The following is an 18,186-nucleotide window of genomic DNA, read 5'->3' as shown; positions in this document are numbered from 1 at the left end:
GTCGTCTTTCTATTACTAAATGGCTATGGAACGATCTTCTGTATCTGTTTGGTTTGAGCCCAGTCAGATCTAAGATATGCGGCTCCTTAGGTAAAATTTTATCTCTTTTTCTATCAATTTTTACTAACTAAAATATTTTCTACCATTTTATGTAGTGGCTGGTTTTTATGCGGCTTTGATTGACGAAGAACTACGTCTGGAAGAGGCCCAACTTCATGCAAAAGAGCAAGATCTTCTTGCTGCCATTAATCCACCACCTTCAATTGAAGCTTTGGTTCTCCCAGTTGAAGCTTCTAGTTCTCAAGTTACTCCTGACGTTCTCGAGATTCTTCCAGCAGGAGTTCCTGCTATCACTTTGCCAACTGCTCCTTCATCAGACACTTCTCTTCCCGTTGCTGAGCTTACCTCCCCTGTAAACTCAGAAAAATCTCTTGCTGAAATTGCTCCGGGCAAACGCCCGGGATGCAAACTAACTAGAGTCCCCCCTTCTAAAAGGAGACTCACTCTTCCTGCTGAGGAATCACCCTCAGAAGGTTTTGCTTCTGCTGCCCCTTCTTCTAATGAGCCTACTTTGACTGATTTATATCCTTCCCTTCTTTTTTCTTCCTTTTCTCTTAGCAATACTGCCCCTGGTAGTACTTCTTTTACTTTTCCTTTATCTGTTTCAGAATCTGGGTCTTTACCTCCTTCATCCTCTTCTTCCTTAGTTTTCGCTCCCCCTTTTTTCCCAACTTCCTCCTTTTCTACCACTTCCTCTTCTATCCCTGTTCTTTCTATACTGCTAGGAGGCTCTTTCGCCACTGCTCGAGAGGAAATTCATCCTCTCTTTAGAGAGCTTCCCCCTTCCGAGATAATTGATCAATTCTCACATGAGGAAACCAAGGTATGTTTGCTATTATTTATTTGTTATTTATCCATGATTGTTTTATGACCCATTCTTACGTTCGTAGCGATGGATGGCCAATATGGGTTTACCTCGCCTAGCACATAACCTATATCATGAGAACAAGAAGTTGAAACGACAAGTTGCTGAGCTATCTTCTACCACTCTTTCAGAAAAGTCTAAGGAACAATACGAAACCCAACTTGAGAGCCTTCAGTCTCAATTTAAATCGGCCACAGACCTTAATACTGAGTTATCTTCCAAATTAGAGAAGCAGATTGCTGAGACTAATAAACTGAAGTCTGATTACGAGTCCACCTTGGCTGACAAACTCAAAGCTCTGCAGTTGAAGGATGATGAAATAACTTCCTTAAACACTTCCTTGAATACAGCTAAGACAGAGGCCTCCACTAAAGATGCTGAGTTGAAGTCTTCCCAGTCGGCTCTAGTGGTTTACAAAGCTGGTGAAGACGGTCGCTTCAAGGAGCGGGCCACCACCTTGATCAAATCTACTTAATTCAATAGGTCGATCGTAAAGTCTATTCTGGCCGCCTATACCGCTGGAGCTGAAGGAACAGTAAAATAATTGCTAGAAGAAGGCTTCCTGTCTCGTGATCCTCCTCCTAACTTCTTGAACCGGCGTAAGCTGATTGATAACAGGCCTGCAAACCTATTTCCTCAATTGTCTATAGAATGATCGTTCTGCTTTGGTTCTAGTTGTTGTAAAGCTAACTATGAATTTGTGACCATTTGGCTCATATACTTTTATCTTTTGTGTTTATGTGTCTAAACTCTTTTCATTCATGAGGCTCTACTACCTCCCTTCTGAATTCATCCTACCTTTGTACTTGTCTTTTTCTTGTTCACTTTGTCTTAGCATATCAAATATTGTCCGATCTATTACTATTACCCGACTATATTCGAATAAGGTCCTAACCTATCGTCAATATCGGGCGGTCTATTACAACCGATCGATTTACCATTAGGCTTGCAAATATCGTCTAGTGCTTTTATACTTGACTAGTTTTCATCCAATTCGGTATAACCGACCGGCGTCAGTCTCGACCGATTTATTATGACCGGTTGATTTACTGTAGCATCGCCAATCTCGACCGATTTACTATAGCATCATCGATCTCGATCGATCTATTATAGCATCATCGATCTTGATCGATCTATTATAACATTTTTCATCTTGACCGGTCTATTATAACTGGTTGACTTACACTTATGTCTACCAATATCATCTGGTGTTTATACTTAACCGGGTTACGTTCGATCTAGTATAATTGTCCAATATGATATAGTCAATTTTGCCCGGTCTATTATGTCTGAAAATATCGTCCGATGTGTTACACTTGACTAGTTTTCATCCAATTCGTATAATCGACCGACGTCAATCTCGACCGGTTTATTATGGCTGGTCGATTTACCACCATATTTATAAATATCGTCCGGTGTTTTATACTTAACTAAATCTCGCCCGATCCGGTATGACCGTCCGGGTTTATTGTTTAATCACATAGATACTCTTAAACTACCCTATTAACCTCATACCCAACCAATTTTCCTCATGCCTCTTTGATTCTTTAAAAATCAAGCGCATAGAGAGAGAAAAATTGGTCGCATTTTCCAGGGATGATTACTAAGCTTATCTTTTCCGTGAGATTCATCCTTCTTTTTGAATTCGATCCCATTCTTCGATGACCTCACCTCTTTATGGCGGTTAGGATTCCGGCTATTCTTCCTTATTGGATTCATACTCTTTCTTTCCCTACCCACTTTATACTTAAGTTCTACACAAACTGTTATTGATCTTTTATTTTATATATCCCTATGCTTTTGGGTTTCTCCTTTTTTCCAGTTTTTCTTCCCCACTTGTTTAAAGGTTTTTGGGTATAAGGCCCTGAGGAAGAGAAGAAGGTTTAAAACGCTATCTTCTTCTTCCCGACTATTTCTTCTCCTTCCTTTGTTTGCCTTCCTTCTGCTATTCCGCCATGGCCACTCCTTCCCCAGCGTGGTTTCTTTCATGCGCTTCTAGCCTTACCGAGCCAGAGGAGGTGGAGTTACAAGTAAACTATGATTTTCCTTCCTATATAGTTCGCCCTACCCCTCAGGATAGTCCGCATCTTCCTCCTTTAGGAAGTATATCGATCTTCTGGGCTCAAGCCTTACAAGGTTTCCGATTCCCCCTTCATCCCTTTTTCACTGATGTTAGTATTTATTTTCATATTCCTCTTAATCAGTTTATTCCTCAGTCTTTTTCTATCCTCGTGGGTTTTGTTGGGGTGTCTAAACTACTAGATTTCCCCTTATCCCCTCATCTTTTTCACAACTTCTTCATTCCCCGTCAAGTAGACATTGGTGTCTTTAAATTTCAGTCTCGCCCTAAGGCTATTTTGTTTAGCAGGATTCCTCCTCAAGAGGAATGGCGTCACAAATTTTTCTTTATGCATCTCCCTTCTTCTGCTTCTTTTCCTATTGCCTGGATATACAATCTACCCCCAGCTCCTAATACTGATAACTTCCTCACTGATCCCTCTGTCTCTCTTGCCTTATCCAAGCTAAAGGGGGCTAAATTTAGCTTACCGTCCTTGATTGTGGAGGGTTTATTGTTTCCCTTTGGGATAAGTTGCATCGACACTCCCTTGGATGTCTCTTTTGGTATGTTCAAACATTCTAGGCTATGTTTATCAGTTATTTGTTAATTATTTTCTATAATGACGCCCGATTCTTGTGTTTTAACTGATGCTCTTCTACCCGCTTTTATGTACAAGAATACAACTATGACCAAGTCTTTTTTGAATAAACTTGGATAACAATTATGCAAGCTCGTTGAGCTAACCCTACCACCTCTACTTTGGGTTTATTATCTAAGGAAGAATAAACAGTGGAAGCTATTGCTTCTATTGAAGAGGAAGAGGAACAACCTTTTATTACCATACTCAAGAAACCCAGGCTTATGGAGGAAGTTCCCTTTCGTGATACTTTTGGTACTTTTGTGCAGACCCCTATTGCTCCTTCACCTATTTCTTTTGAGAGAGGTAAGGAACCAATGCTCCCTACCCACATTATTTCCAATCTTTCTCTTAGAATGATAAGACCGGATCTGCTTATTCCTTCCTCTTCTGCTATTGTTTCAGCTATTTTTGCTTCTCAGATGGCTACTACCACTTCAGCTTCCTCTCAACCTCTTTCCCTGGCCTTACCTCCTTTGGCTTCTGGACCCCGAGCTAAAAGAACACCTTGCAAGAGATCTTCTCCGAGTCCAGGACCATCCGTTATCCATGCTTCAACAACTGAATCAACTTTTATTGCTTTGCCACCTTCCATCCCCTCTAGTTCTTCCTCTGTTATTCCCATTTCTACCACTTCTCCTCTCTCTCTCTTCCTTCTTCTTCTACCCGGCCTTCCTCACCTTCTATCCTCCCACCTTTATTTAGACAGGTTGTGGGTCTGCCCTCTCAACTGGGACAAGCTTTGGACCCTCCTAGTTATGGTTTTTTGCAGCTACAAGGCCCGTTGGCCGAATCTTGGCAGCATAGCCAAGAACTGCTAAGGGGCACTAGCATTTCAAACCGTGTTGACAATCATAGTCGTCAAGTTGTTGCCGTAAGTGTTTTTCATTATATATTATTGTCGTATCATTATTTCCTGCTAATTGCACTATTGCTTCAATTTCTTGCCTCAAGTCTTCATCTAGACCAACTGCTCATTGCTTTGGAAAGGGAAAATGACAAGTTAAAAGCTCAAATAGAGGCACTGAAAGCTAATCTTCCTCCTTCCCACACTAAGCTTACTCAGTTACAAGAGAAGATAGCTTTACAAGCTCAACAAATAGAGGCTATGAAAAAGGAACTGCAGCATGAGTGACAGTCATTGAAAAATAAAGAGCTTGAAAGAAAAACCCTAGAGTTGCGAGTGGATCAATTAAATTCTAGCCTCCAGGTGGAATCTGCTTTAAAAGACAAAGTCATCTCAGATATTTCTCATAAAAACGTTATCTTTGTTAGTTAGAGCCCTAGAGCCAATCATTTGATGATTGTATGGACTCATTGTATCATATTCTTGTATATTAATAAAGGCATTTGATTTTGGTTATTATACTTACTTGTATTAGTGTCAAATAAACTAAGTATAATAACATCCCTGAGTAGAGCGTTCTTACCTATATCAATCGATTGGTTGAATCGATAGTGAGATGATATAGGGAACACTACTCTAAATCATTCCTAGTCGAGTATTAACATTCAGGGACAATGTTAATACAATAAGACTAGCATGTAGGTCAGCTCAATGACTTGATCTCACAAGTCATGGATATAGAGATATCAGGCTGACACATGGGTATGCATTAGAGAATTTATACTGAATGACCCGCCATGAGAAAGTATCATGGATCGTTATATGAGTGTCATATACTTTCTCATGTGACTATTAGTATGACTATTGGTCCTTAGACCTGAAGTCACCATGGTTCCCTACATAAGGAGTTATGTACTTTGGTTTCGTCAAACATCACCCGTAACAGGGTGGACTATAAAGGCGATTACTGGGTATGTAATGAATTATGCAGAGGGATGTGAGTAATGTAGATGGGATCTATCCCTCCCATATGACGGGAGCGACATCGGTATTCTTGATAGAGTTAGACCACGAAGTGCATGGCCATGCCCAAATGAGTCAACATTAGATGTTGAGCTCATTTGATCGAGTGAGTCTACTTGGAGTTCAAGATTTAGTTTGAATAGAGGATGACACGGTCTATGCCTCACATTGATCAATCTAGATGTCTAGGATAGAAGGACAATGTCACATATTGTGAGGAGTCACAATTAGTAGTCACAAGGTGATGTTGGATCTCAACATTCTTGTAACTTGGGTAGTAATGATGTATTGCTAGATACTGCTCATTACTTATGCTTCTAAATGAGTTTAGGGGCATTGCCAATGTTACAAGAACCTATTGGGTCACACACAAAGAACATGTGGATGGAGATTAGGTTCATATGATGAACCAATTGGATTAGGTTCATATGATGCACCAAAGATTGGATTCAAATTAGACTTATTGAGTTAGACTCAATTTGATTCAATTGTTGAATGAGTCTAATTTAAATTTGATTTATTGAGTCAATTTATATTAATGAATTGAGATTCATTAAATTGAAATTGACTTGAATCAAAGGTTGGATTTAACTCAACAAGGAAGAAAATTGGTCAATTTTGACTTGACCAAATGGATGTTGAAACATCAAGTTTGACTTGATGCATTGCCACATCATGTAGGTTGACTCATCCTACATGGCATGACACATAGTTGCCACATCACCTCCACCTCATGAGGTGTGCCACCTCATGGAGGTTACACCTTCCTCTTTGCATTAATGTGGCCGGCCACATTAATGAGGGAGGTTTTCATTGTGTGGCTGGCCACACACTTTATGGGAGGAGTTTTTATTTAGTGGTAATTATGTGTGTTGAATGCTTTATTCTTCTTCTTCCTTGGTCTCTTCTTTCTCCTTCTCTTGAGGTTGCCGTGTACTTTTCATGGTGGAAGAAGGTGGGTGAGTGAGTTAATCCAAGAAGTCCAAGAAGAAAGGTAATATTTTAGAGGAGTGTATTGTATTCTCTTCTTGGCTTTCCTTTCTTCTTCCATTCCCATCCGAGAGCCCTAGAGAGTGCTAGCACACTTGGGGTCTTTCTTCTCCATCCTTGAATGCTAGAGAGCATTCCTTGTTCGTGTGGATATCACTAGAGAAGTATCTACCTTGATACTTTAGAGATCCGGCAATTCCTTGGACGAGCGGGAACGCGAAAGGGAACGCTTCAAGGTATACTTCTTAACACATAGATCTAGGAGTAGATCTAGAAGTTTTTGAAACTCGTACTCGTATTGTCTTCGAATTTTTCCTTGCACGGATCTACGGCTTTGGGTGATTCGGGGTTTCCGCGATGCGAAAAGCGGTTTTCGCGGGCCGAAAAACCTAACAATCTTAGAGAAAGTGGAGAGGCTTCACAATGTATTTCTTTTTGAGCAAGCTTAAGATTCAGCCTCAAATCCCAAGCTGCCACATTACAAACTGAATTTCAAAGTTATAAGGAGCAGGAGGAGGATCGATGGGAGGACAGGCGCTTAGCCTATATAAGGTCCCCAGCATTTACTAATGAATACATCCACCGGGTCATAGGAACTTTAAATCATTCTGTGATTAGAGTTATTCAACAATTGAGGGAAGGTGGTTATCTACCTCGTGAACCTCCCCTTCAGTTCATAAATCGTCGCAGACTTAACCATGAACTACCCCAAGACTTGACAGGCGATTTTAAGTAAGCATGATTATGTACTCAAAAAGACTTGTAAATAAAAGACTTGTAATTAAGTACTTGCAATATTTGAAAAAATTCATACTTACCTGTTTTTCCAACCTTCATTATCTGGCTATTGTCTTTTGAGAATACATACTGTCTCGCTTAAAAGCTTCTCCTGTTGTGGTATCTTAATTAATTATATGGCTCCGACCAATAAGGCTTCTCCGTAAACCCTTTGATCTCTATTCAGGCTTGACTATATATAAGGAATTTCAAAGACCTCAATGCTTCCGAGAGATGTGTAATCTCGAGTAACTTTATCTGAAAAGCTCTATAGGATTTATGTATTCTTGGTCGGGCGTACAATGCCGAGCGACTTTAAATAGAGAACTTCATATGATTGTAACTTCTGATGGGGAATGTAATTTTGAAGGATGATATATAAAGAATTCCCTCTGAACTTTGAATCCTGGTCAAGAGTGTAATACCGAGTGATCTTTATAAAGAAATCCAGATGACTTTGAATCTAGACCAAGCATATAATCTCGAACAATTTAATATGAAGAATTTCATCAACCTTTGGTTGGGCATATGATCCTGGTCGATTAAATATGAGGAATTTAATTAACCTTTGAGCTTTCGGTCGGGCGTGTAATCTCGATCGATTTAATATGAAGAATTTCATCAACCTCTGGTTGAGTGTATAATCCCGACCGATTTAATACGAAGAATTTCATCAACCTTTGAATTTTCAGTCGGGCGTGCAATCTCGATCGATTTAATATGAAGAATTTCATCAACCTCTGGTCAAGCGTATAACCCCGACCGATTTAATATGAAGAATTAACCTTTGAGTTTTCTGTCGAGCGTGTAATCCCGATCGATTTAATATGAAGAATTTCATCAACTTATGGTCGAGCGTATAATCCCGATCGGTTTAATATGAAGAATCTCATCAACCTCTGGTCGAGCGTATAATCCCGACCGATTTAATATGAAGAATCAACCTTTGAGTTTTCGGTCGGGTGTGTAATCTCAAATAGAGTCCTATGCTTTATCATATTTTGATTAGGTACTCAATCCTGCATGACTTTATTAATGATAGTTTAAAGTCTCCGGTTCCTCCCAGGAAGGCCCGTCCAGGCTACTTCAAGATATTTCCTGATTGACTGTGTTCATGATAGTTTAAAGCCTCTGGTTCCTCCCAAGAAGACCCGTCTAGGTTACTTCAAGAGATTTCCCGATCGACTATGTTTGTGATAGTTTAGAGTCTCCGGTTCCTCCCAGGAAGACTCGTCCGGGTTACTTCAAGAGATTTCCTTATCAACTATGTTCATGATAGTTTAAAGTCTCCGGTTCCTCCCAAGAAGACTCGTCCGGGTTACTTCAAAAAATTTCCCGATCGACTATATTCATGATAGTTTAAAGTCTCCGGTTCCTCCCAAGAAGACCTGTCCGGGTTACTTCAAGACATTTCCCAATCGACTATGTTCATGATAGTTTAAAGTCTCTGGTTCCTCCCAAGAAGACTCGTCTGGGTTACTTCAAGAGATTTCCCGATCGACTATGTTCATGATAGTTTAAAGTCTCCGGTTCCTCCCAAGAAGACCCATCCGGGTTACTTCAAGAGATTTCCTGATCGACTATGTTCATGATAATTTAAAGTCTCTGATTCCTCCCAAGAAGACCCGTCCGGGTTACTTCAAGAGATTTCCCGATCGACTGTGCTTTTGAGTGAAACTAAAAATGCTTTCACTAACCTTGTGATGGTTTAATGTCTTCGAGATTCCTTAAGGAAAACTGGTTGATCACTCCTTAAAGTCCCCAATCGACGGTCGCTTGAGCAGAATAAAAATGTTTGCCTGGTAATTACCATGCTGCTTAAACTGCGCTTATTTTTCGAGGGATATTTGGCCTGCATTGTATTTACCAAATGAAGTACATAAATTATGAGCATACTTGTTATTTGTTTGCAGGGCCAAACGGAGGGAAATTGCTTAAAGTAAACTTGATTTGTTCTTTTGATACCGCTGAATTTCACATGATTGGATGATTGAAATACACTGAAGATGTGTTAGTCCGCTCGTTCTGGTATATCTGTATTTCTCGAACGATATAAGCTTATTGAGTTCGGTAGGGTTGTAAATGATTTGCACTCCAAGGGCGCCTGAGAACTCTCCCTTCTGTGTCTTGGAGATAATATGAGCCTGATGCTAGTTTTTCTACCACCTTGTAGGGTCCTTCCCACTGTGGTGCTAATTTGTTAACATCCCCAGCAGGCTTGACGCGTTTCTATACTAGATCTCCCACTTGAAAGAACCTTGGGATGACTCTCTTATTATAATTTTGCCTCATTCGTTGTCGGTATGATGCGAGACGAGTTACAGCTTTGTCTCAAATTTCCTCTATCAGATCTAGCTTCATAAGTCGCTGACCCGCATTATCATCATCATATAGTTGTCTTCTGTCAGATTCTACTCCCACCTCAATAGGAATTACAGCTTCTCCTCCACAAACCAGTTGGAAGGGAGTAATCCCTGTAGCTTCTCGGGGTGTGGTGCGATATGCCCAAAGAACACTAGGCAATTCCTCTACCCAGCTGCCTCCGACATGATCCAATTTGGTTTTTAGACCTCTTATAATCTCTCTGTTGGTTACTTCAGCTTGACCATTATTCTGTGGATACGCCACAGAGGTGAATGCTTGAGTGATACCGTAGCTTTTACACCAATCTAATATTCTATCTCCTTGAAACTGTCTTCCATTATCAGAGACTAATTTATGAGGAATACCAAATCTGCAAACAATATTTTTCCACAAGAATTTAATAACTGCATCTTCAGTAATCCGAGCAAGCGGTTCTACTTCTACCCACTTAGAGAAATAGTCCACTGCTACTAACAGAAATCGTCTTTGTGCAATTGCCATAGGAAATGGACCAACTATATCCATGCCCCATTGATCAAAGGGGCAGGAAACCATAGAGGTTCTTAATAATTGTGTAGGATGATGTGAAATATTCTGATGTTTTTGACAAAAAATGCAAGTTCTTATAAATTTGGTAGCATCTTCATGTAAAGTAGGCCAGAAATATCCTGCTAATAGAATTCTACGGGCCAAGGATCTTCCTCCTATATGACTGTCACATGAGCCCTGATGAACCTCTTGCAAAATAAACTGTATGTCTTTTGTCCCATTACATTTAAGTAAAGGTCTAGAGAAATCCCTTTTATATAACTGCTCCCCTATCATAGTGTATTGGGAAGCTCTTTTCTTAAATATCCTTGCTTGTTCTATATCAATTGGAAGAATACCTTGCTGCAAATATAATATAATTTCTGCTCTCCAATCACTCTGTATTTCTATCTCAACCTGTCTTTCAATGCAAGATACTAATAATGTCTGCTCGATTGGCCGATCCAAGCTCCATGGTGTTATAGCATAGGCCAATTTAGCTAGTTCATCCGCTACTTGATTCTCAGTTCGAGGAATTTTTTGTAATTTACTTCTTGAAACTGAGCTTTTAACTTATCAAATGCCTCAGCATATAACCTGAGTCTATCATTATTGGCTGCCAACTGAGAGTCAGAATAGATATAAACCTTAGTTGCTCCTACATGTCGAGCGGCTTGTAACCTTGCTATCAATGCTTCATATTTTGCTTCATTATTAGTGGCTCTATAATTCAGCTTGACAGAAAGTTGAAGCTTATCTTCCCTTGGAGATATAAGGAGAATACCAATTCCACTGCCTTGTCTGGTTGAAGATCCATCCACATACACTTTCCAAGTACTCTCTTCTTCGGGACCTTGAACTTCTATGATGAAATCTGCTAGAGCTTGTGCTTTGATGGCCGAGCGAGGTTGGTATTGTATATCATACTCACTAAGTTCGGTCGTCCATTTGATCAACTGACCAGATGCCTCTGGGTTGAGCAACACCCGCCCGAGAGTACTGTTGGTCAACACAATAATCGCATCTGCTAAAAAATATGGACGTAACCTCCAGGCGGTTAACACTAATGCGTAAGCCAACTTTTCGAGTGTAGTATATCTACACTCGGCTCCTTTTAATAAATGGCTAGAAAAATATACAGGTTGTTGCTCTTTCCCTTCCTGTCTAACTAATACCGAGCCTACAACATTCTCATTGACCGATACATCCATAAAGTTTCTCCTACCATGGGTTTGGCCAATACAAGAAGGGTGGACAAGTAGTCTTTCAATTCCTGGAAAGCTTTGTCACATTCTTCATCCCATTGAAATTTGTTAGCCTTCCAGAGTATTTTGAAGAAATGGAAGCTATGATCGATCGACCTTGAGATGAATCTAGACAAGGCGGTGATCCAGCCGGTGAGTCTTTGGGCTTCCCTCAGGTTGCGTGGTGGCTCCATGCTTTGATGTGCTTTGACCTTGCTTGGGTTGGCCTCTATTCCCCGTTCAGACACCAGATACCCCAGGAACTTTCCACCCTTTTCTCCAAACAAACATTTGTCCGGGTTCAATTTAAGTCCATATAGCCTCAATGTTCTGCAAGTCTCGTCTACATCCCTGCAGAGATCAGTAGCCTAAAGAGACTTAATTAAAATATCATCAACATATACTTCCATATTTCTCCCAATTTGTTTCTGGAAGACCTTGTTCATAAGCCTTTGATAAGTCGCTCCTGCATTTTTTTAGTCCAAACGGCATAACATTATAACAATAAGTACCTTCAAATGTTATAAAACTGACCTTCTCTTGATCTTCTTTAGCGAGAGGAACCTGATGATAGCCTTGATAGGCGTCCAGCATAGAAATATATTCACACCCGGCTGTAGAATCCACTAACTGATCGATCCGGGGTAATGGATAATAATCCTTCGGGCATGCCTTGTTAAGATCATGGAAATCAATACATACCCGCCATTTGTTTCCTGGTTTAGAGACCAGGACAACATTAGCCAACCAACTGGGGAACTGCACCTCCCTGATGTACCCGGCTTCCATCAATTTATCCATTTCTCCCTTGATGATCTAATTTTGCTCAATAATGAAATTCCTCTTTCTCTGCATGATAGGTCTAGCATCTGGGAAGACATGTAAAGAATGCTCCATTACTGAAGGAGAAACACTCATGACTTCTTTAGGCGTCCAAGCGAAGACATCATTATTTCACTCTAAACATTGGACCAGTTCAGTTTTCAGCGTAGGATCAAGATCGGTCGTGACATAGGTAATAGCTTCAGGTCGACCGGTCTGTATCTAGTGTTGGTGCGGGAAGCATCCGACGATCGAACCTAAGTTTTGATTATGGCAAAGGATTAAAAGTTAAGGCGCTTTGTTATCTGACAGCTTTTGCTGAGTGTTTCAGAAAAGTCCTAACTGCGGTTAGGCAAGGTAAAACCCTAGGGGGTGGTAACCCTAGGTCATAGGGGGTGGTAACCCTATGCGGAAAGTCTTGGCAGGTCGATGGCTTCAGGCAAAAGTCCTAGGGGGTGGTAACCCTAGGTGAAAAGTCCTGGTGTCGCGAACCAGGTGAAAGTCTGAACTGGACGGTGAAGCGGATGTTTAGCAGAAAGTCCGGGAGCATCGAGTGCCGAGCAAAAGTCCAGTCGATCTGGAGGATCGTACTGGCAACAGGTAAAATCTCCTGAGAGGAGTAGGTGAGGACGCGTTCCCCGTAGAGGGAACAGTAGGCGTCGGGTCGACCTAGGGTTTCCGGTAGGAAACCCGAAGTCAGACCCGGACAGTCCGGAGACTGTCATAATTTCATATTCATACTATTATGTTGTGTTAACTTTGTGTTGCAGGTATCTTTGGATTAACATACTTGCAGGTACCAAAAACACAAAGAAGGACTCGGATGAACAGTTTCCGAGGCGCCTCCATGGAGCTTGGAGCCAGGAAAAGGCCAGCGCAGCAGACTGGAGGCGCCTTGAATGGAGATCAAGGCGCCTTGAACCGGAGGTTGAAGGCGCCTTGGATAGGCTGAAGGCGCCTTAAACCAGATAGAGTTCGACCAGGTCCGTGCTGATCCACGCGGGTGACTCGGCTCGTTCAAGGCGCCTTGGTGAACAATCCTTGTGCTGCGTGCTGCTCATTCAACGACCCTGAAGTGCTGTTACAAGTCCACGACGACCGGGAGCTTCGAGATTACGATTCTGTCGTCGCTATACTTGTTTTTAATTACTGTACTAATTGTAAATCTTGTACTCCTTTTCGTACTTATAAGTGTTGCCCATCGAAAGCGATCAAGGATCGCGGGCCTTCGAGTAGGAGTCGACCTAGGCTCCGAACGAAGTAAAACTACTTGTGTTCTTCTGTGATTGCGTTCGTTACTTCCGCTGCGTAAATTTACTTTGATAGTTTTACGATTCCGATAATCGAACGAATAGCCGCGAGCGCTATTCACCCCCCCTCTAGCGCGTCTCGATCCAACAATTGGTATCAGAGCGGGGTCGTTTTGAATTGGTGCAACCACCTTTCAAAACAAATTTTTCGTAGTTTTTTCATTATAGCTATATTCTAATTTTTGTTTCCCTCGAATCGACTTTTGCTCGAAGTAGGTGCAACACCACTCGAGTTCGTTTTTATTATCCTTTACTCTCGCACTACTAATCCAAGACTCAGTCTTGGAATAGATTTTGTTGTTTTTGTTCTTTTAGATCTAAAATGGCCCAACAAGAAGGATATAGCACCGTTCGTCCCCCACTATTTTCCGGAGAAGACTTCGGGTATTGGAAGGGGTGAATGGAGATATATCTGAAGATCGACGATACGGATGATCATCAAACAGAATCGCTAACGGTACGAGCCTACACCTTGTGAAAATTGGGAGCGATTTATCAAAAGGTGGAAGTCGAGCCACTGCACCATCCAATGTGGTCTTACCAAAGAAGAGCTCAACAGTGGTCCATTCTCCTCCGCAAAGGAACTGGGAAAAGCTCATCGAACTCCACGAAGGCACTGACGACACCAAGGTAAGTAAAAGAGATCTTTTACTTAATAAATTATATAATCTAAAAATGCAGGAAGGCGAAACGGCGAGTTCTCTTCACGCGAGAATACAAGACATCCTTAACTCTCTTCACGGAATTGGCCAGAAGATAGAAAATCGGGACGTAATAAGGTATGCCCTAAACTCGTTTCCAAGGAATACATTGTGGGCATCAATGGTAGATGCCTACAAAGTTTCCAAGGATTTATCTTCTTTAAAACTAGATGAACTTTTTAGTGAATTTGAACTTCATGAGCAGACTAATGCACAGCCTACCGAGAAAGGTATTGCGTTGGCGAACCCGGGAACCGAGACCTCGACGGAGAACCGAACCAGCATCGGAAGCTGAACCAGACTCTGATGATGAAGAAGGTGACATTACAACCGAGCTGGTAAATCTCGTGAAGAAGCTCTACAAGACGAAAGGATTCGACAAAAGAGATCTAAAGAAGGCAGTGAAATCAAAGGAAGGCCCACAAAATACAAAGATGAAGTTTGAAGTTACATGCTACGGGTGTAACCAAAAAGGGCACATCAAAACCAACTGCCCTAACCTGAAGGAGATCAAAAAGCAAAGAAGGAAAAAGGTCCTTAAGGCAACATGGGACGAGTCTTCATCAGAGGACGACGACGACGAGCTCGAACAAACGAGTCTACTCGCATTAATGGCCCGGGACCAAGTCGTCGAATCCGGATGCGAGAGCGAGTCTGAGGCAGAGTCCGAGCAAAGCCACGGATCCGTATCCGTTTCCGAAGGACCAGACCCCACTGTAAGTATCTCCCGGTTGAACAGTTTAGTTAGCTATTTATTGCGCAAATTAGCTAAGTCAAACCTGAAAGTTAAGTCACTTCTAAAGGAAGTAAGTGTCCTTAAAGAAGTGGCTGACACCAAACCCTTACCTGACCAGAGTCAGACTGAATTTCCAACTCAAGTTCAAAAACTTGAGGAAGAAAATTCAAGTTTAACAAATAAGGTTAAAGATTTAGAAAATACCTTAGAACGGTTTACTTTGGGCTCCAAGAATTTGGACTTGATTCTAGGGACACAAAGAGTCGTCTACAATAGAACTGGGTTGGGATACAAAAGTAAATATAGATCTTATTTATCACTAATAAACAAACAAAGTATTAAATCAGTCCAAGCATGGGTCTCCAAGTCTAACTTGGTCAATCAAGTTGGACTTGGCCAATACTGGGTTCCGAAGGATCAAATATACTACCTCGATAGACCATATCGAGGCCATGATCCAGGGGGAGCAAAAAGAAAGACAATCCTAAAAATTTAAAATTCTAAAATCTAAATTGAAATTAAAGTTAAATTCAAAATTCAAAATTCGAAATTAAAATTAAAAAATTAAATTCAAAATTCGAAATTAAAATTAAAAATTAAATTCAAAATTCGAAATTGAAATTAAAAATTAAATTCAAAATTCAAAATTCGAAATTGAAATTAAAAATTAAATTCAAAATTCAAAATTCGAAATTAAAATTAAAAAATTAAATTCAAAATTCGAAATTGAAATTAAAAATTAAATTCAAAATTCAAAATTCGAAATTGAAATTAAAAATTAAATTCAAAATTCAAAATTCGAAATTGAAATTAAAAATTAAAAATTAAATTCGAAATTGAAATTAAAAATTAAATTCAAGATTCGAAATTGAAATTCAAAATTAAATTATAAATTCAAAACTCAAAATTAAAATCAACTTCAAAATTAAGTTAAAAAATTCAAGATTTGAAATTAAAATAAAGATGGAGGATCCAGACTCGCTGGCACCCCCAACTAAACTACCCGGCAGGGTAACTGAACCTAATCTACCCGAAATGGGTAAAACAAGAGTAGATTACTCGGCAGGGTAATTAAGGTTAGATTAAAACGGACTAAGGTTAACTTGAACCACAGTACTGGTGAAGTTTTTGGATGATAGTACGTTAGGGAAACTTGGGCATCGCATGTCTAGGAAGATATGACTTCGACCTGGTGCATTTGGCCAAGTGGAACTGACCGAAGCTACCCTTAAATGAATCCTGACTAGTTAGACCAAGGATTGGTATTAAGTTCAATGGGTAGGACTATTTGGAAAACCTCGAAGGCATGGTTACTTTAATGAGCTCCTTGTGACTCACCATAGCCCAGAAGTTTATCCAAAGAATGCTTACTTGTTGAACCCAAAGCCAAATCTGAATCTAACACAAAGTTAAACCAAACTCCTGAATTCAACAATAAATCATCTCACATCAATCATAGGATTCCCTGATTGAAAATTTAGATCGGGTGAGATGACTAAGTAATAAAATTCATTTGAAAATTATTTAAAAAAAAAATCCTTTTAAAACTCAACTTCAAAATTATTTTAAAACTTAAATTTTAAAATTATTTTTAAACTTAAATTTCAAAATTATTTTAAAAATTCAATTTCAAAACTCCTTCAAAATTTATCTCTAACAAGTTTACTTCAATTTAACTATCGTGAAATCCATTAAAACAATTCAACCACTTCCTATGTAGGAATTGGATCAATGGATGTTGGATAGTGGCTGCTCCAGACACATGACTGGAGATAAATTGAAGTTTACTAAACTCACATACAAAAACTTAGGATCAGTTGCATTCGGTAACGAAGGTCAACTTAAGGTAATCGGAAGAGGTAATATCGAACTCAACTCCGATTTTATTATTCGAAAAGTCCTTTTAGTTGAAAATTTCAAGTTTAATTTACTAAGTATAAGTCAATTGTGTGATAGCGGATACTTAGTAACTTTTGACAAAACCAGGTGTTTAGTTAAAAACATTGAAAATCCTGAAATCTTACTTAAGGGACTTAGGATAAATAATATGTATTCAATTAATCTACCGACATCCTCAACAAAGTGTTTTCTAACACAAGAAGAGGAAACTACTTTGTGGCACAGAAGATTGTGTCACACTCACACTAGACTCATTTCAAAAATGAGTCATAATGGTCTAGTTAAAGGTTTACCAAACCTAAAATTCATTGAAAATTCTATCTGTAATGCTTGTCAACAAGGAAAACAAACTAAGTCAACACACAAATCAACAAATCTTGAAAGAACCAGCTCCTTACTTGAGCTCCTTCACCTTGACTTATTTGATTCACATGGAGCTAAGTCACTAAGCAAGAACCAGTATTGCTTAGTAATAATTGATGACTACTCTAGATTTTCATGGGTAAAATTCCTAAAAACTAAAGATGAAACCTATGAAATATTTAGTAACTTTTGTAAATTAATAGAAAATGAAAAAGATACTAAAATTAAAAGAATAAGAAGTGATCACGGAGGGGAATTTGAAAATCATAAACTTACCCAATTTTGTAAAATAAATGGATATCAACATGAATTTTCATGTCCTAGAACCCCCCAACAAAATGGTCTGGTGGAACGTAAAAATAGAACTCTACAAGAAGTCGCTAGAACCATGTTAAATGAATATAATTTAAATCACCAATTCTGGGCAGAAGCAATAAATACTGCAAATCATATTCAAAACCAAATTTTGATCAACAAATTTCACAAGAAAACCCCTTATGAACTATATTATCATAAAATTCCTAACTTAAATTATTTAAAAGTATTTGGATGTAAAGTTCACATTTTAAACACTAAAGATTATTTAAGAAAAATTCACACCCAAATCTAACAAAGGAATATTTTTAGGATACTCCTCAAACAGTCGAGCCTATAGAGTCTACAATCAAAACACCCTAAAAGTTGAAGAAACAACTAATATAATATTTGATGAAGAAAATAATCTACCAAATATAAATGAGAATGTTGATATTGATCCAAGAAATATAGAAGATGATGAAATTCAACCAAATCTTAATAAACCAGAGGAACCAGCCCCTGACCCACTTATCAGACCAACTAGGGTCAGTATCTCTCACCCATCTGATCAAATTTTGGGTGATCCAAATCTAGGGGTAAGAACTAGATCCTCCTACAGAATTCACAGTCAGATTGCCCTAATTTCTAAAATCGAACCAAAAAC

This window comes from Zingiber officinale, chromosome 11B (assembly GCF_018446385.1).
Source record: "Zingiber officinale cultivar Zhangliang chromosome 11B, Zo_v1.1, whole genome shotgun sequence".
Classification (NCBI taxonomy): domain Eukaryota; kingdom Viridiplantae; phylum Streptophyta; class Magnoliopsida; order Zingiberales; family Zingiberaceae; genus Zingiber; species Zingiber officinale.
This window is presented reverse-complemented; position numbering follows the sequence as displayed.